General features: G+C 40.2%; 1 long non-coding RNA gene across 1 annotated transcript; it reads right to left on the bottom strand.

The window, feature by feature from the left end:
* Positions 1-20173: 20173 nt before the first annotated feature.
* On the bottom strand, positions 20174-21020 carry LOC122039957. The gene is made up of 3 exons (XR_006128455.1): positions 20898-21020; positions 20622-20828; positions 20174-20207 (listed from the first exon to the last, which is right to left on the bottom strand). It is a non-coding gene; the product is annotated as an uncharacterized LOC122039957 (long non-coding RNA).
* Positions 21021-24016: the final 2996 nt, after the last annotated feature.

The following is a 24016-nucleotide window of genomic DNA, read 5'->3' as shown; positions in this document are numbered from 1 at the left end:
CCAAGATGCCCCTAGGCACAAGGCCTAGAAGTACCTTAGTAGTTTCGGGATTAGCTACCTCGACTCTTATTAAGGATGCGCGCAAATTGGTAAAATACCAAAGTGGTACAATGTCGGGCCCAAGAGAAGTTGATTATTATTTTGAAGTATAAAAGTAAAAGTTTTTGGAAACAAATGAAACAAACATCAAATATGTTTAGAATTAGAAAGTTTAGCTTCTTGTTATTTGAAGCATGCAGTATCAGTTTTCATTTGCTTCCTTATGAGTTTATTTGAGCATGACTATATGTCTTATCATTTAGTTGATTGCTTGCTATTAGATTATTTAGCATGATTAGCTTTATTTGCTTTTCAGCATGCAGTTATAGTTTTATTCTTGTATAGCATGAGTAGCTTTACATGTTAGCTTTTCAGTTAATATGATTTCTATGCTATTTATGAGCATGATTACATGTTTAGTATTTCAGTTAATCTGATTTATTTACTAGTAGATGAGCATGAGTAGCTTTCTTCTAAGCATTCAGATTTAGCATGTTTTTCGTTATATACATGCATATCGAGTTTTTGTGAGTAGGCAAGCACTTACTAAGTTTTTAGCTTATAGATACTACTTTCCTCCTACTGCAGATAAAGGAAAAGCTAAAGCATGAAAGGAAGGCGACAAGGTGGTGGTGATGAAGGTGTGTGATGGCTGGACTGTGGAGAGATCATGAGTTTGCTAAGGAAACTGTCAAGACTCCTTCTTTGGAGTTTTCTTTCCGTTATTAAATTGATAGAGATTGTTTTAGTAGTTTCCCTTTGTCTATGTTAAGTTTATTCCGCATTGTAGTTGAGTTATTTCCTATTGTTGGAGTTCTTTTGTTTACTATTGCTAGGATAGTTTATTTTTAGTTATATATAAACTGCGTGGTGATGTTATTGCTTTGTATATGTATGTACTTATGATTATTGTCACCGGTACAGGGGAGACTCTGCCGAAATTTTTCGGTAGGGATTCCTTGTAGTTAAGTAGCGTACCGGTTAAGTAGAGTTAGTAGTTAAGTAACGGTCATCCTTAGAGTGTAGTAGCAGTAAGAAGGGTGGTCGTTACATTTTTAGATATCTAAAAAGCACACAAAATATAGGAATGTAGTACCCTAGAATAACTAATTTTGACCTTTTAGGATATTCTGACTCAGACTATGATGGTTGTAAATTAGATAGAAAAAGTACTAGTGGATGTCAATTACTTGGACCATCACTTGTTAGCTGGTTTAGCAGAAAATAACATTATGTTGCTTTATCTACAATTGAGACAGAATACATAGCTATGGGTGAATGTGTAGAATAATTATTATGGATGATGCACATTGATCCTATCTAAAGGCTGAGGAGATAATGTGCTGGCTCGGGTGGATGGTTTGCTGATGAATAGGTGACTCTTTGATCTGGGATGAAGCTCCTCAATGATCCTGCGCACAATCAACCGATCCCACAAACAACGCTAAATTTGATCATGTCTGAAGGCTGAGGAGATGGCGCGCTGGCTCAGGTGGATGGTTTACTGATGAAGAGTTGACTCTTCGATCTAAGATGAAGCTCTTCAATAATCCTATGCACAATCAGTTGATCCCATGAAGTGTTAGTTGCCAAAGATCAGGGAAGGGCTCCTTAGCAAGGTCCTCCGATGCTCAAGTCAGTACCAGGAAGAAGAACAATAGTGGATGCATGAATAAAGGTTTTATATGCGAAAATTGTGTACCCTACCAACAGAGAGGACCCCCCCCCCCCTTTTTATACCACCTCCCACGATCTCCGTGACCATGAGGTAGCTTCGTGTGTCAGAGTTTGTTAGGTAGTTCCTCAAAGAGCTTCTGAGGAATCTTTTTTATACCCACAGATGTACCTCTTTTGTTGTTTATAACTTAAACCTTTCCTGAAGTCATTGAAGGGAGATGTCATTATAGATGAATCATCAATGAGAAACCAGATAGACTCTGGATGAGTTTTCAAAGGAATATTCTCTAATAATTATGTCATATTGTTAAAATATTGTCGGTTGTTTGTCTGCTGAATATATCTTAGACAGTTTGCAAGGCCGACTGTATTACTGTCATTGTATTCTATCATATTGTCTTGGTCGGTCCATAAGGTTGACCGCATTCCTTGTCATTGTATCAATCTGTTCTGTCATATGTTAAGTACTATAAAGATTCGTTTAGAGATTAATATAGTGCCTATAGGATGTCAAATCTTTATTCAAGAAGTTATATGATAAATTATGTATATTAGAGCTCTATTTCAAGGACATTGTGTCATTGGGTAACTTAAACTTGGTAGACCTATGCTCGACTGAGTGGATATGTAGAGTTTCCTAAGGATAAGTGTTTTTAAGCCCGTCCGATCTTTGCTCATCTGAGCAAACACAGATATCCTTATGCTAGACTGGCTTCTATTCGGCTAACCTTATACTAAGAACTTTATAAGGCCAAGTATCCTTCAGCCCACCCGGTCTTTACTCGGTCGGGCATGTACAGATAACCTTGTGCTCGATTGGCCTTCATCCGGCCAATCTTATACTAAAACTTTTATAAGGTCAAGTGTCTTTAAGTCTGCCTGGTCTTTACTCGATCGGGCATATACAGATAGCCTTGTACTCAATCAGCCTTCATCCAACTGATCTTATACTAAGATTGTTATAAGACCAAGTGTCTTTAAGCCCGCTCGGTCCTTACTTGGTCGGGCGTGTGCAAATAGCCTTGTGCTCGATCAACCTTCATTCAGCCGATCTTATACTAAGAGTTTTATAAGACCACGTGCCTCTAAGTTCATCCAGGCTTTACCCGTCTAGGTGTACATGGAGAGTCGCATGTTTAATCGACCTTCATCCGGCAGATCTCATACTAAGAATTTTTATAAGGCTACGTGTCTCTAAGTCCGTACGAATTTTACCCACCTGAGCGTACATGGAGAGTCGTATATTCGATCGGCCTCTATTCGGTCAGTTTTATGCTAAGAGGTTTTCAAAGAGTTTAAGTGTTTAGAGCTCGGTCAGAATTTTACCTGGTTAAGCTCCATTACATTCATCTAGCTACTTGACTAATCAAGTATATTATTTCTTGATTTTCAAAGTAAAATGCTAGAGCCCTTATATCCAATCAGTTTTATAGCCGGTTGGCTTTATTTGAGCATCCTACTTTGTAACCACTAGATTATGACCCTAGAATTTTATCGTGGGGCGATCGACAAAATCATATGAGAAGTGCTCCCTCATTCTGACTTTGACCACCACCTTACCTTAACTTTGACCATCATGTCATTCTCGAAATCCGTTCGCTATAACTCATATCACACATATTACAAGACTTTAACTTAAATTTTAAACATACAAAAATCTTTATTGATAACATAAGTTTAATAAATTTAACCAAAAATCCAGTGCACCATTCAAGAACTAAATATATAGAAGTTAAATACCATTTTATAAGAGATTATGTAGCCAAAGGAGATATTGAACTTAACTATATTGAGTCAAAATTAAATTTGACTAACATATTTACTAAATCATTATCCGAACTTGAATTTAGCAACTTAAGATGAAAATTAAGAATGTATGTGATAGATTAGGACTATTATTTTTCAAAATAGCTTTCAAATGGTTTGCAAATTCTAGGAAAATTATTTAAGAATATATTTTCCAAAAATTATCATTTCCATAGTATTTCAAAATATGTTTTGGCCTTAGTCTACATCGCACCCATAGAAAGTATGATCCTATAAATCTAGGTAACGAGCATCTCACAAACACACTAAGTCTACCTTGATTGTGGATTCAAAAATTAAGAATGGCTTGAGATGCATAGGCCTATTGCCTGGATTTCAGATGCTTATATCAGTGCATCACCATAATTCTGGGTGAAAAATACCAAAATTACAGTGATCAGGTTAAGGAATTTATTTTAGTCGAACACTAACTGGATATATTTTCTTAACTTGACTAATCAAGTGAACAGTGAACACTAATATTTTTTGATAATTAATTAGTAACTAACAGTTAGACATTAGATATATATATATATATATAATTTTTATAATAATGTCAAGTTCAAGGGGAGGATATTTGAAAATCATTTTCAAAAATTCATTTAAAAAAATATTGATTAAAAATTCTTTTGAAAGCATACTAAAACTTACTTCTGAAATATTTTCAAAACTATTTTGTTCAAAATGATTTCAAACTTTTCTTTAAAAATTTACTTTGAAACATACTATAAATCAAATGGAAGTGTTTTGAAATTTGCTTAAAAATACTTTTAAAAAAAAATTGAAAGATGGTTTTAAAAATACTTAAAAAGTTTTTAAAAGTTTTTCTTTAAAGGTTAGTCTTTCACCTTGAAAACTAACTTGTGTTTATTTTGAAAATAACTTGTGTTTTCAAAATAACTTGCGCTTTGAAAATAACTAATGGTTACAAATGGTTTGTTTTGCAAAATCAACCTTCAAAATGTTGAAAACCTTTTGAAAATTCATAAATTTTTGTCTAAATTACTTTGAAAATATTATTCAACTCCTCCCTCTAATAGACATGTAAGTTTACTTTAAACAATTTATTACTTGCTTGTGTATTTACAATTTCATAATTTGGTATCTACTTAATTTGATGAATACCAAAGGGGAAGACTTAGGGTTTAAGTAAGAATACCAAAGAAAATCTGAAAAACTTAACCCTAAAATGATAAAGAGATTAAACTTAACATCATTTTTTATATATTTTGCATATTTTTCTAACTTTAACTCAAGTTGTCATTACATCAAAAAGGAGAAGATTATTGGTGCATTTGGCACAAATGATCAAACCTGAGTTTTGATTAATGACAATTGGATTAAAGTTAAATGTGTTGTTGATCTAACCTTATTATCGAGCGTGCAAGGTTTACCAACTTAACAGGTCAAGAGGACATGAAACCAGGCAGGAAGTCTAGATGTGGGATTCTAGCAGGAGGTCGGAATGTTCGATTTTCAATAGGAGAAAGCCCAGATGTGTGATTCTGATAGGAATCGAGATGTTCGATTCTTGGTTGGCGAAGTCTAGATGTGCGATTTCGGCAGGAAGACCTAGTAGGTTAGATTGACATCAAGGAGGTAACCTGACACTTGGTAAGTGAAGGTAAGTTACTGGAGGAGAGTGACTTTGTGAGGATACATCCCAATTAAGGGGGCAATAGACGTTGATCCAATTTAGGTCTATTTTAGAAATCTAAATTGAGACCCTGACTAGATCCTGGTCTGGAGGACAAGGTGTAAGTCATAAATCAATCATATTATTATTATGCTAACCTTGTTTTGCAGGTTAAATAATTTTATATTGGACTAACACATTTTACAGGGTAAAGGAACCACAAAAGATGTTATTATACCAATTCTCACTAAGAACGAAAAACTGTAAACAAACAAACAAAATATAAACAAGCTTGATTGGAGGTTGCATCAATTTCAAGGATCTCACTCTGATACTCATTGTCGGATCGAACAAAGCGTTAGAGGGGGTAAATAGCACTTTGTACGCATTCAAAAATCATTTAAAAAATAAAATCATGCAATAGAAAGATAAAGACTAAATTGAAAATGACACATTGGTTTTACTTAGTTCACAACCTTATGGCTACTACTCCAAGGCTTGCAGTCAGTTTGACCACTTTTGTTGAGTAATGACTATTAATCTTCTTCTCAAAAGAGAAGAAGGTTCATTTCTTTTACAAAGATAGGGTGTGGTAGTAAGTTTACTGATCCTTGAAATAAAAGTGTACAAAAGAAATGATAGTATGAAAAGAAGAAACCAACTATGTGTTACCAAAGGCTAGGCATTATTGGTGCAGAGAGTACCAGATGATCGAACTTGTATTTTGATAATGGCAAAGGGGTTCAAAGTTAAGCTATATTATTGTCTAACAAGTTGAACTAAGTGTACAGGAAAGTACTGAGTGATCTTAGGCAAAGGAAAGTCCTAGTTGCGGTTAGGCAGGTAGAAAGTCCTAACTGCGGTTAGGCAACGAAGTCCTATTCCAGGGAATTGGGTGAAGTCTTGGCGGGTTGAGGACATTGGGCAAAATCCTAGAGTCGAGGACTCTAGATGAAAATCCTGGGGGTCGCGAACACTAGGTGGAAGACTGGACAGGTCGTGGATTGGGCGTTCAACATGAAGACATGAAGTCTTGGACGCTGAACAAAAGTCTAGATGGTTTGAAGAACCGATTTGGTAAAAGATAATTTCTCCTGAGAGAAGTAGATGAGGGCGCGTTCCCCGAAGAGGAAATAGTAAGCATCAATCTGACCTAAAGTTTCAGCCAAACTTAAAGTTACGACCGGACAGTCAGAATGTTGTCAAAATCATACCTTATTTATAGCATTTTTCCTTGACTAACTTTATTTTATAGAAAACGTTCATTGTTGGAAAAAGTTGGTCTAGGCACCCGGAAGGAGTCTGGGTGCCTAGGAGACCTTTGTTGAGCTGCATCTTGGGCGAGGGCTAGGCGCCCTTACGGTCCTGGGACCCGGAGCTGGTCCGGGCACCCGGAGCTGGTCTGGGCACCCGGAGTTGGTTCGGGCACCAGGACTACCAAAGTTTATCTGCTTGCCAAGATGGAGCGTGCTGATTGAATGATTCTACGTCACAGTCCAAGCACCCGAGAGTGGTTTGGGTGCCCGAAAGTGGATAACTTTTGTCGATTGACTTTTGGCGAGAGCACACCATGTCAACACAATCCAAGCACCCAAGATGGGATCCAAGCGCTCAGAATAGGATATAAAAGTAGGATTCTACTAGTGGCTTCATAACAACATTCTGAACAACTTCCGCTTCTTCGGGCTACTCAGAAAATGCCTCCTCGGCAGCAAAAAGCTACTCCGATGACAACTGCACTAAAGATTTGATTATCCAAGTTATCTGTATTGTTTACGTATAAATTTCATGTACTTAAGTTGTAATTATTCTTATAATCATTGGATTGATTAGTATTTGTCCATCGAAAGCACTCTCATGCGCGGGCCTTGGAGTAGGAGTCGCTACAGGCTCTAAACCAAGTAACTCTTGGTGTGTTAGCGCGCATTGTCTCTTTCTTTCTTTCTGTCTTTATTCCACTTCCATTTTACTTGATCGATTCTAAATGAACGTGAAATTCATAAGCACTATTCACCCCCCCTCTCTAGCGCGCATCGATCCTACAGACTTGTTTGAGTTCATAGTGGCATCACATCGTTGAAGCTTGAGTGTAGAAATTATAGTATGAAAAGAAGCAACCAACTATGCATTACCAAAGGCTAGGTTTGTTTGAGTTCATAGCAACATCGCATCGTTGAAGCTTAAGTGTAGTTGCAGAGTCTCATATTCGGAGAGGTGTAAGAATGATGTCATTATCGTCAGAGCTTTGGAAAGAAGTGGAAGAGGCACAAAGGATATCTGAAGCTGCTATTCAAAGGCCTTTTTAAAGGAGGTTCCGGGTGCCTAGATCAGCCCCGGGCACCCCTAGCATAGCTTATCTAATCCACCTCCGTTGGTGAGTTAGCCAACTCTGTGGCTCTGGATCCCTTCCAGATACTTGGACTGTTGATGTGGCTGCATCTAGACGAAGCCTATTCGCACCGAATTTATCCCTTCCCGAGCACCTGGAGTCCTTCCAGGTGGCTAGAAGTTTATGTGCACCGCCTAATCACGATGTGCCACATCATCTAGATGATAGCTGGATTTTGAGCAATATGGGCGCCTGGACTCACTTGAGGAGCCCGAACGTCCGATCACCTGGATCCACTCTTGGCTCCCGGAGTTCTCTATTTCTGATGAGCTCCCATTTGTTGCTTCCTGCATCACAGTGTTATCACAGGCATAATAAAAGTATGATTGATAGTTTTTCAGCTGTCCAATCTCAACTTTAGTTCTCTCGTGAAACCTTAGGTTGGACCAATGCCTACTACTCTCCTTCTAAGAGCATGTCCTCACCACTCCACTTGCAAGAATTTACTTGGTGTCAAACCTTGATCCACCTGACTAGACCCAATCTCGATTCAGAACCACCAGTTCAATAGCTCTTGGGGATTGACCTTTAACCCTAACTGTCCAAGACAGTTATGATTAACGATTCAAAATTGTCGGTTCACGGTTCATGTACAGTTCATCACAGTTCTCCATAGTTCAATATTATTGTATTAAAAAAATTCAAATGGTAAATTTATAAAATAAAAAAGACTTGTACATATTTAGTTTGTCTATGTATCTGCTTAGGGTAAAGGAGAATCAAAGCTCATGTAGCTATCTTACATTTTTACTCTTTTATCTTATGAAGTGACATTGTTAATAAGTCATTTGTTAGATTTCTTTTGATTGTTAATGAAGATAGTGTGGAAATAATGAAATGAACTTCTAATTCGAATTTAGAGAATAATGAATACTAAATCATAGTCATTAATATAAAAAAAGTAAATAATCTCAATCATTAATATATATATATATATAGAATTTTGATCTCCTGCGCGATGCGCACAGTGCGCGACTGTGCGCGTCGCACAGGAGATCAATTAATAATTTTTTAAAATTTTTTTTAATATTTTAAATTAAAAATAATTAATTAAAAAAATTAACATTTCCTTATATAAATTTTTAATACATTAATATATCCCCTCAACATATTACAATACTCAATAAATACTTAAATTAATTTTATTTTAATACTTTTTTAAAACCCAAACACTATAACCTAATTGGGAAGCCTAACCCCTAGAGGTAAAATCTAAAAAAAAAATAACTTTGATACTATAACCCAAAGCCTGAACCCTAGAGGTAAAATCTAAAAAAAATAGCTTTGATACTATAACCCAAAGCATGAACCCTAAATAGCTTTAATACTATAACTCAAAGCCTGAACCCTAAATAACTTTAATACTATAACCCAAAGCCTGAACCCTAGAGGTAAAATCTAAAAAAAAAATAACTTTAATACTATAACCCAAAGGTTCAACCCTAGAAATAAAATTTTTTAAAAAATATTTTAATTATTTTTTTTTAATTCAAAATTTAAAAAAAAAAAGAAAATAAAATCAGTGATATCCTGGGCGCGCGCACAGTCGCGCACTGTGCGGGCGCAGGATATCAACTTTGTGTGTGTGTGTGTGTATATATATATATATATATATATATATATATATATATATATATATATAAAATTCATTAATACATATCAATATTAATTTTATGTTGTTTAGTTGGTTAGGAGACTTCACCTTCTAAGAGAAGATCCAACGTTCTATCCTCCAATTAAACTACCGGTTCACGGTTAATTGTCTCGTTGAACTATAAGTAGCCTGGCCCCCTACCAGGTAGGCTACAGTTCAAGCCTGGTAACTGGGTCAATGGGTAACTGGTTCATTGACACAGTTATGAGCCTGGGTCGGGTCCAGTTCAGATCCTTCCAGGGGCAGGTCTACACCCGTTCTGTTTGGACTTTTGCTTAGTTTGATCTTGACCTTCGGGATTTTCCGCTAGACCTCCGATTCTCAACCCGTCTAGACCCTGGAAAAAGAAAATAATATATATTATTTTTATAATAATAATAATAATGAATAATGCTATTTCCATTTATTTAATCTAATACCCACAAAAATAAAAATTTATTCATTTCTAAATAGTTTCTTATTTAATTCTATCCAAATCCAATGGATTTGGATAGAAAAGGATAATACATTTACATATTTACCAAAGAGAATCTTTTTTTACACCTAAAAAGATTCAATGTCCTCAACCCCCCGGGCTTCCTGCTAGATGTCCACAATTTACCAAGACTTCCTGCCAATCTCTTCAATCAGGACTTCTTTTCCTAACCTTAACTAGGATTTCCTTGTCTAGTCTCAACGAGGACTTTCCTGTAAACTTGATAAGTACGTTAAACTTCAAACAAACTTAACTTTTAACTATTTGTCAACATCAAAAACTTATGTTCAATTGTATGATGCTTCTTACACCAATGTTGAGTCCTAGCTTTGGCAAATTAACAAATAAATTTTCATTAATGAATAGTTGACTTGAGAATATTTAGTTGACGGACTGCCCATTGCAAATACTTTTTGATTTAACATAGTAGCTGGTGGAAAACTTCCATAGGACCAAATTAGTGAATCTCATAATTAGTCGACATAAGTTAGATACTTGATGTCAACTAAAAAAGAGATAATTTAAAAAGTAATACTTTTGATTCCAATAAAAATAAACATCTTTTGATTTTGGGCAAAAGTCAAAATAACATTTTTTTTTACAAATCATCAAAAAGGCATCCTATTCTTATTTTTTACCCAAAAAGGCACCCCATCTCACTATTGAGCCATGTATAATTACCTAACTGCCTGATCCGGCGGTAAGAACAGGGGACCCCCGTTCTGGGGAGTCAACGCCACGTGGAAGTCAAAGGGTCAGGTGGCCGACCGGAGATGGGTGGGTCGAACGCGCGGTCGGCTGACCGGTGTCTAACTGATGGCAAAAGGCGCCCCAGCAGGAAGCTGGGCCCCGGCGCTCATGTAACAGGATTGTAGGGCCGAGCGGAGGGCGGCGGTAAGAAAAGGGGACCCCCGTTCTGGGGAGTCAACGCCACGTGGAAGTCAAAGGGCCGGGTGGCCGACCGGAGATGGGTGGGTCGAATGCCCGGCCGGCTGACCGGTGTCTAACTGATGGAAAAAGGTGCCCCAGCAGGAAGCTGGGCCCCGGCGCTCATGGAACAGGATCGTAGGGCCGAGCGGAGGGCACACTCGGCCGAAGACATGAGGTAGCATACTGCTAACAGTCTCCACAAAGCACATTACTGAGAATCTCCCAAGTAGACCACTATATGTGTCCGGCCGAACGTAAGGCAGAGGCTGGCCGGCCGGACGCCTGGCCGGAAGCAAGGGGAAAAGGACAAGGGACATCTTTTTCTGACAGCGGGCATGTTCTACGTTTAGGCCATACTCCAAACCTTACGATAGGAGGTTCCGCTGTCCCATCAAAGACGTGCTTGGACTGTAGCAGTATGGGGTCAGGTAAGCTCACTAACAGACCCTTACTGGGGTATGGGCTGAGGACACATGTACACCTCGGTATGTGTGCACTCGCTTCTCCACAGCCCTATATAAAGGCCCTCATCCTTCGCCGGAGGTACGCGTTCTACGATTCTTGGAGCCACTATCTTGTCGTTGAGCTTCGCCTGACTTGAGCGTAGGAGGGTCATCGCCGGGAACCCCTTTCCGGCCCGACTTCTGTGCAGGTTCACCGGAGGTCCGGGCGGATAGTCGGGAGATCTACGTCAGCCGCTGGGAGAGCGCCACGTGCCCAGCGTCTGTTGATCAGCTTTCGAACAGGATTAATTTGGCGCCATCTGTGGGAACGCTCCTGCATCCGATCGGAAGCAATGGACGAGGCTGGACGACCGCACACGGTGATGCTCTCCACGAAGGAGCCCGACGCTCTAATCAAGGCAAAAGCAGCTAAGCTCGTGGAGCAACAGAGAGAGAATGCGCAAGCCGAGCGGCTGAGCAACAAGCGACATCAGCATCAGGGGGTCGAGCGGAAGCACCGACTGCCACAGTCCCATTTCCCTCAAAAGCAGATACTTCATCTCCCGAATTCAACTTATAGCAAGCCCCTCCTTCTGGAACCTCAAGAGCGGGAGTTTGATATCAGGCGATGGATCGACCACATAGGAGGAAGCTGGGTGGACGAGCTGCCGAGCGGAGGAAGATGGATTGGGACTTGGATCAACCATGAAGCGCAAATTATCTCCAGCCTTTCCGGGGCAGGGTGAAAGGTGCGCTAATGTAATGTATACTGTGTATTTTCCGTTTGGCTGTATATTCGAAATGCAGGAAGCAAAATGTTAAAAACGCAATTGGCATTACCGGTCGAGCGGCCTATCTCCATGATATATAAGATCCAAGCCACCGACTCAATGGCGAAGACCCCGTGCCGATCGGCCGGGCGTATAGTTACACATCAAAAGCTCGATGGCGAAGACCCCGTGTCGTTCGGCCGGGCGTAAAAATTATCCGAGCCAAGTCATCGAAGACGAAGACCCCCTCGCCGCTCGGTAGGGCGTATATTGGCAGTGTTAAAATTAGTCTTAAAGACCGTCGAGCTCCGACGTTAAAAATCGAGAGACGAGTCGGCGTCTATAAACCCTCCAAGCGGAAGACCGTCGAGCTCCGACGTTAAAGATCGAGAGACGAGCCGGCGTCTATAAACTTCCGAGCGGAATACCGTCGAGCTCCGACGTTAAAAATCGAGAGATGAGCCGGCGTCTATAAACCCTCCGAGCGGAAGACCGTCGAGCCCCGACGTTAAAAATCGAGAGACGAGCCAGCGTCTATAAATCTTCCGAGCGGAAGACCGTCGAGCTCCGACGTTAAAAATCGAGAGACGAGCCGGCGTTTATAAACCCTCCGAGCAGATGAGGCCAATAAAAATGACTGCAAGTGTCCAAGAAACGCGTCGTCAATATCGTTCGACCGTCTCTACGTTCCGCTCGGCCCAGTACCTAAAGGTACTTCATCGGCATCTAGCGAGAGATCTCTGCTATCAAAGCGGAATATTACATATTTAGCCGAGCGGAAGGGTCACGCCAAATACTTCGTAAAAATCCCTTTCGGATGCTAGAGGTGTGATAATAGATGAGCGGGCAACACATACATTGCCTAGCAAAAGGGCAAAGTACGCGAAAGGAAAGCATTGCATTAAAAATAAAACTTTAAGCCGAGCGGCTTAAGTACAAAAAAGGATCATTTTTTGGCCAAGCGGCCTAATTACATATAAAAACGTCTACTCAATATAATCATAAAGGTCCTTGGGAATGTTGTTCAGGAGCGCCACTTGATCGCCGGCCGGAATAGTAGTAGAGTCCGGAAGAAGACCCTTAGACTTCAGATACGTAGTGGTGGCGGTAATAGCCAGGTCGAAGGCCGTGTACATCCACTCGCAGACTTTCTCCGAGAATTCAGGCGAGCAGATGTAGCTTTGTCTTAGGGCAGCTACCCGACTCAGCTCGGCCTCTTGGTATTCTTTGAAGGCCAATTGAGACGCTTCGAGGGACTCCTGAAGAGTTTTCAGCTCGTCTATATGCTTCAGTGCGTCAGCCGAGCGGCCTGCTTTCTCGCCATCGAGCTGGTCCATCAGCCCCTTTACCTTCTGCTCTAGGCCCCGAGCCTCCACATTCTTTTTCTCCAGATCGGAGATGGCCGTGTTTTTTCGAGTGGTGGCCAGGGTTATTTTTGTGTCGAGCGACTTGACCTGTCGCTCGGACTCGGCCAAGGCGTGGGCCTGATCGGCCGTCTTCACTACAACAAAAACCCTCATAGACATCGATTTTCCACCGGTGTCTATTACATTTTCGACCGATGTCTATGAAGGCGATGTAAAAGGTCTGCCATTTTAGACATCGGGTTAAAACCGGTGTAGTATCACTTAACGACACCGGTGTTTGAATCGGTTATTAACCGGTGTAGTATCACTTAACGATGTCGTTTCATCAACGGTGTAAAACCGATGTAATATTACATGTTAATAACACCAGTTTTAGCAACGGTATATGATCGATGTAATATTAGTTAATGACACCGATTTTGCAGCGGTGGAAAACCGATGTAATATCAATATTTTTTAACAACACAAATTTGATTTCTAAAATAGTGATAAACTGACAGTAACCAAAAAAATACACAAATATTCATAAATTACACAAATATTCTTCATTCAATAGTATCCATAAAATACATAAATATTCACAAATTACATAAATATTCTTCTTACAACAGTATCCATAAAATACACAAACATTCTTTTTACATCAAAAGCTAATAGATATCATAATCAAGGTAGAACATTCTTTTAACAACACATCAAGGTATAACATCATGAGTCAAAAATCAAGCTAAGGCTACATTAAATTATGAGAATCAAAATCTGTTCAACTTGCTATACTGCTCCATTCTTCTTGCGCCTTTCATTTCCCTAATCTCACCGCTTTTCACTTTCAAATGCACGCCTAGTTTTCTGAGTTAAAACATCCACTGTTCTAATCTGTCAAACAAAAGTATCATTTGGTCTACTTAACTACAGCAAAGAACAAAAATAGAAGAATTATACATGCTGCAAAAGTCCTAGAATATCACCATCAGAAAGAAATTGACATGGGACAATATACGCAATTTACATTCCATGCAAATGCATGCATCATCCAAAGTTTTTAAAAATCAAATGCCTTTCCTACTCAAATGTAATCTAGCATGCATTCAACCCACTCGAACCGCACTTCATCAATTTCAAACTCTGGAGTACTTGAGATTTGTAAACTGTAAAAACACATAAATAATATATTAGTAAACCAAGATAAAAAATCATAGTTGAAAAAGTAGTAAGAGCACCAGGTAACAAGATGACTAATTTGAATGCTTAAAAAGAGACACATTCATCATTTATCTCAACCACATCATATAGTGATAGATCTATCATTCCTAGGAATTTTAAGAATGCAACAATAAAGCTCTATGTTTGTCATTGAAAGCAAGATAAAATTCTCCCTACACTAATAGGATACCTCAACAAACGTGAGCAACTACATAAATATAGAACCAGATAAAACATAACAGCATTACCATATAAAGCTATTCATCAATTCACAAGATTTCTTTACATAAAGAACTGTTGAATATCCAAATCTAAGAAGTGATCTGCCTCAAAATAGTTAACTAGACCAAAATGATATTACAAGTATTACACTAAATTTGTATATAATAAGAAAAGCATAAAATCTTAATGCAGGTATTACACTGTTGCTCACTATGTAAAGAAAGAGAGAGAGAAATCTAAGAGAAGCATAGTGTAGTAATAATCATATTAAAATTTAAATCCAGAATCAATCCATCACAATCTTGGATGAAATTTTTATTCTGATTTCTTGAAGGTTGAGATGAGATCAAATAAACAAGGATGCATTTTGTTTAAATTGCATGCAAGCCTATATATAAGAGCTGATAAATAAAGCAGATAGCCAGACACTCAGACAACTTCAGGTTATAGTTGCACTCTTGTTCCAAAGGCATCTTTACTAGAACTTAGACACCAATTGCTTGAAGAGAATACTGATGTCAAAAAAGGGGATGTTGAATGTCAAATCCATAATCAGTAAGTGACTAGAGGTTGTAGTTGCTTGCAAATGATTTTCCCATGGAGGGTTGCTCCCATGTGTCACTAATTATAGTTATTATAGAATGATTGAATGGTTTTTTATGTTTTGATGATTTGGATGCCTTTTATTAAGTTTGAGTTGGACAAATATTTCTTATTGTGTAGTTCAGCTTGGCTCAAATTTTGGGTTTTTTTATTAAATTTGATTGGATTTATATATATTGTACTGATTGGATTTATATATATTGTACTAGATGACAACAAGGAAAACAACATAATGATCCTCTATTGATGTATCATTCTAGAAGCATCAAATTTCAATCTAGAAAGAAGAGGACTATAAGAATGCCTAGAAAAAAAAGTAAAAATAACTGTTACGTTGAAAACCAATGAGATCAAAAGACCACATTCAATATCAATGAAAAAAGAATTTTAAGGGGATCTTGGCCAAATTACTTACTCAATCTTTCCATCTTCTCAATTTGCTCTCGAATAGTCTCAGGATCCTTTTTCAAGATGTCAATCTCACGGACCTTCTTCCTTTCTTTCTTGTTCTATCATAGAAAATATGTTAAGGTTAGAATAATAAATACAATCATAGGATTTAAAAGATGACTGTTTATCACAGTCCACACTATAAAGTCAAATGAAATAAAATGACAAAGTCGAGAGAGGACTCAACCATAGAAAAATTACATATATAGACATGTACATATAAATATACATGCATACTAAGTAGGAATAACCATGTACGACAAGATATTAAACTCATTTGATAAATTTATAATATTAATTAACAGAAATTTGAGTCTTAGAACAAAACACGATGAGAAATAACCAACATGATTATTTGTGGTGGTTTAATGTCAGGGCAAAAAACTAGTACTTAAAATAATAAATAAAAACATATCATCAAATAATTTTTAGTTTTTCTTTCTAAAATCTTTTATGATATTTCTCTTATAATTAATATTTATCCCATGCACTTAAATGACTATGAAATTTCAAACAGCAAACCTCCATCACTTTTTCCTATTTTATCTATTAGTTAACAGGCACGAATGATATTCGATATCACAGAGGCAAACAATATAACTAGCAAGTGGTGTTAGCCATTAATGACTGACAATGCAAGTGGTGTTAGCCATCAAGCACCTTTATCATGAATTATCTCATAACCAATCAGAACTAAGAAGCTAAGACACTCTTCTAAATTCTAGACTAAGAGAATTACCAGTTCACCGCCTATTTGCTTCATGCAAATCCCATCTTTTGGTTTGTCTCTTTCATGTGAATTCTGATAACCTTGTTAATCCTCTCAAAGAATAACGCAATGACTGCAAACCAAACCTAGACCACAAAGTACAAGCAATAATAATGATCCAAAGTTTAAATGCTTATAAGTGAGACTCTGGTCGATGAAGAGATGAGACTCGCATGAAGTGTAGGTGAATTGGTGAGACTGTTATCTAAATATTGTGGTTGAGATCCACAAGATAAAGTACCTTCTGATTCAGACTCTTGGTTTGATTTCAAAGGCATAGGAACATAGTCAAGGATGTCTGATGAATTTAGCAGCACAGTTGACGCGCAGGAGGTGCTGGCGATGGACGAGCTTTTAACCAACAGTTTATGGTGATCATTTTGTTTAGGAAATTGAACCACTGAAGATGAAGCATGGAAAGAACGTTTAGCTGCTTTAGGAGAATCATTTGCTTTCACCGCAACCAGACTGTGGCTACTCATGCTTCCGACCAATGCCTCTTACTCAAAAAGCTGTTGAATCGAGTCTTCCTTGAAGCTATGAATATGCAAAAACAACCATGTACTGTTTATAAGCCAACCAACACCGAAAGAGAGAAGAGAGCAAAAATAGCAAATACAGTTGCAGGATGATACACAATAGAAATAGGAGGCAATTTTCCTTTCAGTTTAAGAAAGTAATCTTAAATACAATAGTAGCTTAAGCATTAATATATACATCATCGACTATGGACATGACAGTCATCTAACTTGGCTAAGTTTCTTAAGCAAAATTACTGGGAAGTGGCCTTGTAGTCGTGTGTTTTAGTCTTATTCTCCCCATAGGACAAAAAAACTACCTTTTTGAGGTTCCATTAGGATCCCATCTTCCCATTATCGGTCTTCCTTTCCTACAGAATCCCTCTCAGTCTTCCTTTCCTACACGCAACATCAAAATAAGATTTTTTTGTAAACTTGCTGGTTCTTGAATAGAGCATCATGCTCATCTATCGGAGTCGTAGCCAAATTGCTATAGCTCATGGGTTTCAAATCAAGAAAGGTTCAGTGGGAAAAAAAAACTTCCTAATCCTTTTAGTCACGCAACATCCAAGCAAGATTTTTCATGAACAATTGAAACACAATCACCTTTCTACCTGTAAACTTGCTGGTTTATCATAGTCGTGGCAGAATTGCTATGACTCGTAGTTTCAGATCGAGAAGGGTTCATAGTGGCAATAAGCTTCGTGATCTCTCAGGAACCCAAAAAAATAAAAAAACAAAAAACAAAAAAAAACAGAGAGAAAGAATAAGAAAGTCTTACAGTTCTCAGAAGTTGGATCCAAAGTTGCACGTGCTGCAAGAACTTACAGATGGTCGAAATCTTGCAGAAATGAAGACAAAAAAAATGCGTCTTTTTGTTTTACTCACCTTCTTCTTGTACGAAGCAGCCTCGTTTTGATGTCGTTTAAAGGATAAGCTAGATCCGATGGCACTAAAAGGAAGGGAGACCCTGAGGTCGAGAATGAACTAGCGAAAATGGAACCAAATCGTGTTTCTTACCTGTTTGATCTCCTTCCTTATCTCCTTCCGGTAGGCATCAGTGGGGTTCATCACCTTTCCCACTTTGGTTGTCTTCATCTTGCCTCCCTCCACCGCTACTACTCTGAGATCCGACGACAACAAAATCCTAGAAATTAAGACCAACTCATCACCGCTCCTTTCTCAAAATGTGAAGAAGGGCTCCTCTTCTCACCCAAAGGGAGGAGGTGGAGGAGATGCGGTGTGGTTGGATGGAGAAGCAAGGGCGTTGTGTCTTGATCCTGATCAGAGGAGAGGAAGGGGTGTCGATCTAGGAAGGGGAAGAGGGAGATGAGGTTGAGAGAGATGGTTGGAGGTTTAGGTTTAGGTTTAGGCTGAGAGAGATTATCCGAGGAAGGGGCGCGATATAGATTTAGGTTTGGAGGAAACTTCACAGTGTTGTAAATTTTGGCTGGTGGAAAAATTAAAATATTTTATTTTGGTTCATTAACACCGGATTTTAAATGTCACGCCCCAGGTAGTCTCTGCCAGAAGAAATTTCGGCAGCATCTCCCCTGTACGGCGGACAATATGAATCTCAGTATACATATATCTCTACCTCGGCCACACTCGGCCGGAACAATACACACAAATAGTAAACAATCCACACAGTTATATTCAACAATTCTACACAGATATAATATGAACAATCCACGCAGTTATATAAGGAAAAGATGATATAGAAATCAACGAAGATATACGTACACATCCTACTCCACTACAACGAAGAAATGAAATCCACGAAGTAATGAAATATTCGCAGCGGAAAACAAAGTAACAAACCCAAATGTTCGATATAAAATCCACAATACAAACCTACATCACAAGTATACGGATAAGAGTGAATACAGAAAACGATATCTAGAAATCCTCACGACAAGGGGGCTAGCGACTGGAATCTCTCCTGACGGCCTCAACCTGAAAAAAAATAGTAACAACGGGGTGAGTTCAAAGAACTCAGCAGGTAATCCAATCGATATGTACAACAATATATAACTACTAGCAATATCCTAAGGTACAGTCTCCTAAACCATAGGATCTATAGTACAGTTTCCTAACGGTATAACAGATATGCATAGCTGAAATAAACTGTAATAACCAGCAATAGGCATAAAGTACAGTCTATAGCAAGAATAGTAAGAAAATGCATAACTGAAATAAACTGTACTCACCTGCGAGGCTTGTGCAACTGACTGTGAACATACACAGATAAAAATAGTCAGAGCAAAAGCATATAACCTGTATGCATGTCAATCATATGCAAGCACCAAAATGCATCAATCACAAATAACGCAATCTGTGCATATGATGCAAATGGCATGTCCTGGTCACCCCTACTGCCATGCTCAGTCGTCTCACACGCAATGGCGAGACCGAGTGGGTAGGGCTATGACAACCGTGCACTCTGCCGTCACTACCCCTGATGAGTGACCGACTGGACGGGATGCTGTCGGAGTACACCTATCCTCCTACCCCAAACATAGTGAGGGAGCGTAACGCTCTCATCTCCCGGTACGCAATGACGGGGAGGGACCCCGGTGTGCTACCACGCTCCTGTCACGCTACCCATGAGCGTCCTAGCGGAGCACTACCGGGCAATCTACCCTACACACCCTGAGTGATGTTCCACTACCCATGCAGTGAACACGTTGTGTGCGGGTCCATGTAGCCGGCCGACGAGCTCAACAATAATGGAGTCCTCAATCGCCCAGCATGCAATCATGCAATATGGTGCATGCGGCTACAGTATGTCATACCTGATCATATCCTCCTCCATATGTGTAGGTGCCAAAAAGATAAACACATATATAACAAGGATAATAAACCACATGAATCCAATATCACATATCCAATATATCTATCAACTAATCCAGTATAGAGGGAAGCACAATAAATACCTCTATCTCTATGAACACAGATAACATAGCCAGAAAGAAAAGCATACTAAGGTATAGCAGCTAACAGTAGAACCATGTATCAGGTATCAACTAAACTAAAACCCGGGGAAGTACTAAAACTACCAATCACTAGTAACCGCCTACAAGTATCGAATAAACTATAACCAAGGAAGTGATAAATCTACCAATCACTAGTAATTATATATAAAGTGCACATATTATAAGACAGTATCAAAAGATAAGTCAAAGGGTACCCGCCTCCAATAGAAGGTACAGTCAATCCAAATCAGAAGCCGAGACGCCCGTCTCGAATCAGAGTCCTGTGTCAAACAATATATATATGTTTTATTTAGCTAAATCCAAATGAAATAACTAAATAAAATTCCTAAAACTAAATTAGGACAAAACCCTAATCAACACAACCTCAATCTACCTAATTAATTTAATGGTTAATTAGGATTAGTTACCTAATCCTTAATCACCTATTAGCTTAGAAATCCAATGGTTGACTAGGGTTAATTACCCTAACCATAACAATTCCATTAGATTAATTCTACACAAATAAATCCAAACATAATCACTAACCATCTAGTAATCATGTAATCCAAATCATACCTAAATCTACACATCAAGTATCAACCTAAATTCCACTAATCAATGTGATCCAACTCATCTCTAATTCATCAATACATAAACCTAATTCCTCAACATGTAACAAAATGCCTACACTTTACCTCGATCAAGCTTCTGGAATGGGGTTGCTGTCGAAACAGGAACACACAACAGAACAGAACAACCTACTGGGATCAACTCCTCTATTCGGATCAAACTTGCTGCTGGCAACAAGAGAAGTTGCTGAACTAGAACGCTGCTGTAAACCACCTCAATGACCACAATTCCAGCATCACAGCAACACAACCTCGCTGCTAAAATCCTTCCTACTGATCAGATGAAGATAACATCTCAGGCGATCAAGAAATCAACACCATAGAAATGGAACAGAACCTCACCTTGCTGCTATCAATCGGATCAAGCAGGAATCCAGCAGGAAGACTACTGATCAAGCACAACCATAGCTCAAGAAAACCTCTTCAACTGAATCCCCACAGAACAGACTCATTGATCCCCTCCAATCCGTGACCTAATTCAGCCGTAAAGAAGAATGAGGATCAAGATCTGATAGGTTAAACATCTAGCACCAATGCGAAGGGGCAAAGCACCGGCAATGGATCTAGGGCATGGATAGCAACAAGAACGCAACCACAGCGAGAAAGAAGGTTTGATTGCTTACTCGTGGAACCCTAATTGTCCCTTCACGCCGGTGATCGGCGATGGGACAACTTGATCTAGCGGCACCGAACCTCGTTCCTCACCGTGCCCTAGCCACCAAAGGGTCGTCGGATCATCCGTGAGAGAACAGAGAGATCAGAGCGAGAGGAAGAAGGGCTTCGGCAGGATCGGAGCTCAATGGATGTCAGTGCCGGGGAAGAAAAATCACCGGAGCTGGAGCATCCCTCGCGTCGGCGTCGCTTGTTCGCGAGAGAGGCATAGCAGAGTCGGGGGAAGGAGAGGGTTCGGGCAATCGGCGTTTTAGGAGAGGAAATAAGGAAAAAGAATTTATATAATAAAAACATTTCCTCACTTAAACGGGTATCCCAAACAGACTTTATTTGTACTCGGAATTGATCCCCTCAAAACTCGTCGTACGAGCTCCGAAAAATTCCCAGAAAATTTCTAAAAATTCCGGAAAAATTCTATAAGGCTATTTTCTCAAATAACCCTATTAATTAAATTTTTCGAGATCTCACATTAAAAATCGCTGTTAAAATCGATGTCTATTAACGAAAAAAAGGCGCTCATAGACATCGCCTAAAAAACCGATGTCTATGAGCGAAAATCTGTACTCATAGACACCGGTTTTTGGAAAAACCGGTGTAAAATACTCAAAGACATCGGTTTTTGCTTAAAACCGTTGTTATTCCACCGATGTCTATGAGGGTTTTTGTTGTAGTGCCTCTTCTGCTCGGCCGCCAACAAATCTTGAGCTTTCTTCAGCTCCTTTTGCAGCTCGGCATATGAAGGGCCTTGAGAGCCGGGCGGACCGACTGCCGCCTTCAGTTGCCTCAGTTCTTCATCTACCAAGGCCAGGCGGTTGGAGACAGCAATCTCCTCCACCCATCTCTGACAAAAGAAATAAGAAGTTGTTATTGGTCGATCGGAAGGAATGCATACTAAGCTTGGGAGAAAATAAACTTACCCCCGTGGCCTGCTGCATATGGCTATTGGCCAAATTTCGGAGGGGGATCAGCGCGACGCGTGCCTGAGCGTCGGCCCACATCTCAGCTAATGGGCCCTTCAAAGTGATAGTGTGCTCGGACGCTGTCGGTTGGTCGGCCTCTGGCAGCAGCTCTTTAGTCAGAAGATGAAGAGTGACTCGTATCGTGCGGCCATGACCTGGGGTCGTCCGACCGGCGGTCGGAAGAGGATCAGAAGCCGGCGCCGAAAACTGAGATCGAATGGTCGAACGCTGGACTGGTTGAGGAGCGGGCGGAAGGGAACTGACTGGAACAGCCTCAATAGGGGCCGCCGGCTCGTCCCATTCCGAAGGAGTCCGATCGGACGAAATGGCTTCGACCTCCGGAGCCTTTCCGCGAGCACTTGCAGTGGCTCGGGCAGAGGGTTGAACAGCAGACGTGGCTGATCGGACGGGAGTCTCCACTGTTAGGACCAAAAGTAGCTAGAGGGGGGGTGAATAGCTCGTCGCGTTCGCTCGGTGCTTGGCGTTGCTCGGCGTTGCTTGGCGTTGATTGTTTCTTCAAGAATATGCAGCGGAAAATACAGAAACAAATACACCCACGCTAACACTAGGATTTTACTTGGTATCCACCTCCAAAGGAGGTGACTAATCCAAGGATCCACACCACGCACGCACCCTCCACTATGAAACACTCCTTTTCGGTAACTACCGAGGGCGGAGAAGCCCTACAAGACTCTCGGTACAAGAAGAAGGAAAGGGAAACAAAATACAAGCACAAAGCTTACAATGAGTGCAGAAAACCCTAACCCTAGCTTCTCTTCTTACCTTTGATCCGCCTCTTGACTCGGAGAGCTTCCAAGAACCTTCAAGAACTGGCGATCACGAGCTTTGAGAGTGCTGTGGAGGAGCTGGCGAAGATATGAGATGAAACCATGAAGTGATGCCGCAGCCATCACACGCCTGCAGCTATAAACGACGCAACGGTGGGATCCCGATCGATTCGAATATTCCCAATCGATCGGAGGCTTTGGATCGATCCACGGATCGATCCATACAGTAGCAAACGCGGTCGATCCACGGATCGATCCGGCGCTTATCGCGCGAAGGCACCCCCAATCGATCCATCGATCGATTGGGACCTCGATCGATCCACGGATCGATCCGGAGGCTCTCTTGAGAGCTCCGATCGATCCATCGATCGATTCAGAGCCGGATCGATCCATCGATCGATCCAAAGACTTGATTTTGTCCAAAACCAAGTCCCAAACCTCCCAAACCAACATCCGGTCAACCTTGACTGTTGGTATGTCATGCCTAGCATCTAGTCACCCTTGACTGCTAGGACTCCCTTACCAAGTGTCCGGTCAATCCTTTGACCCACTTGGACTTTTCTGTGCCAAGTATCCGGTCAATCCTTTGACCTACTTGACTTTTCTTTCATGCCAAGTATCCATCAATCCTTTGACCTACTTGACTTCCCAACACCAGATGTCCAATCATCCTTGATCCATCTGGATTTTCCCTGCCCGGCTTCACTCACCAAGACTTTCACCTAGCTTCACTCACTAGGGTTTTCCATCCGCCTAGCTTCACTTACTAGGACTTTCACCGCCTCACTCACTAGGATTTCCATCCGCCTAGCTTCACTCACTAGGACTTCCTTCTGGCTTCACTCACCAGGATTTTCCATCCGCCAGCTTCACTCACTAGGACTTCCTTCCGCCTGGCTTCACTCACTGTGACTTTCCTTCTGCCTCACTTCACTTTCTTCCTCGCTTCACTCACCAGGACTTTCATACCGCCTAGCTTCACTCACTAGGTCTTCCTCGGCTTCACTCACCAGACTTTTCTTCTGCCGCTTCACTGGACTTT

Source organism: Zingiber officinale, chromosome 2A (assembly GCF_018446385.1).
Source record: "Zingiber officinale cultivar Zhangliang chromosome 2A, Zo_v1.1, whole genome shotgun sequence".
Classification (NCBI taxonomy): domain Eukaryota; kingdom Viridiplantae; phylum Streptophyta; class Magnoliopsida; order Zingiberales; family Zingiberaceae; genus Zingiber; species Zingiber officinale.
This window is presented reverse-complemented; position numbering and strand designations above follow the sequence as displayed.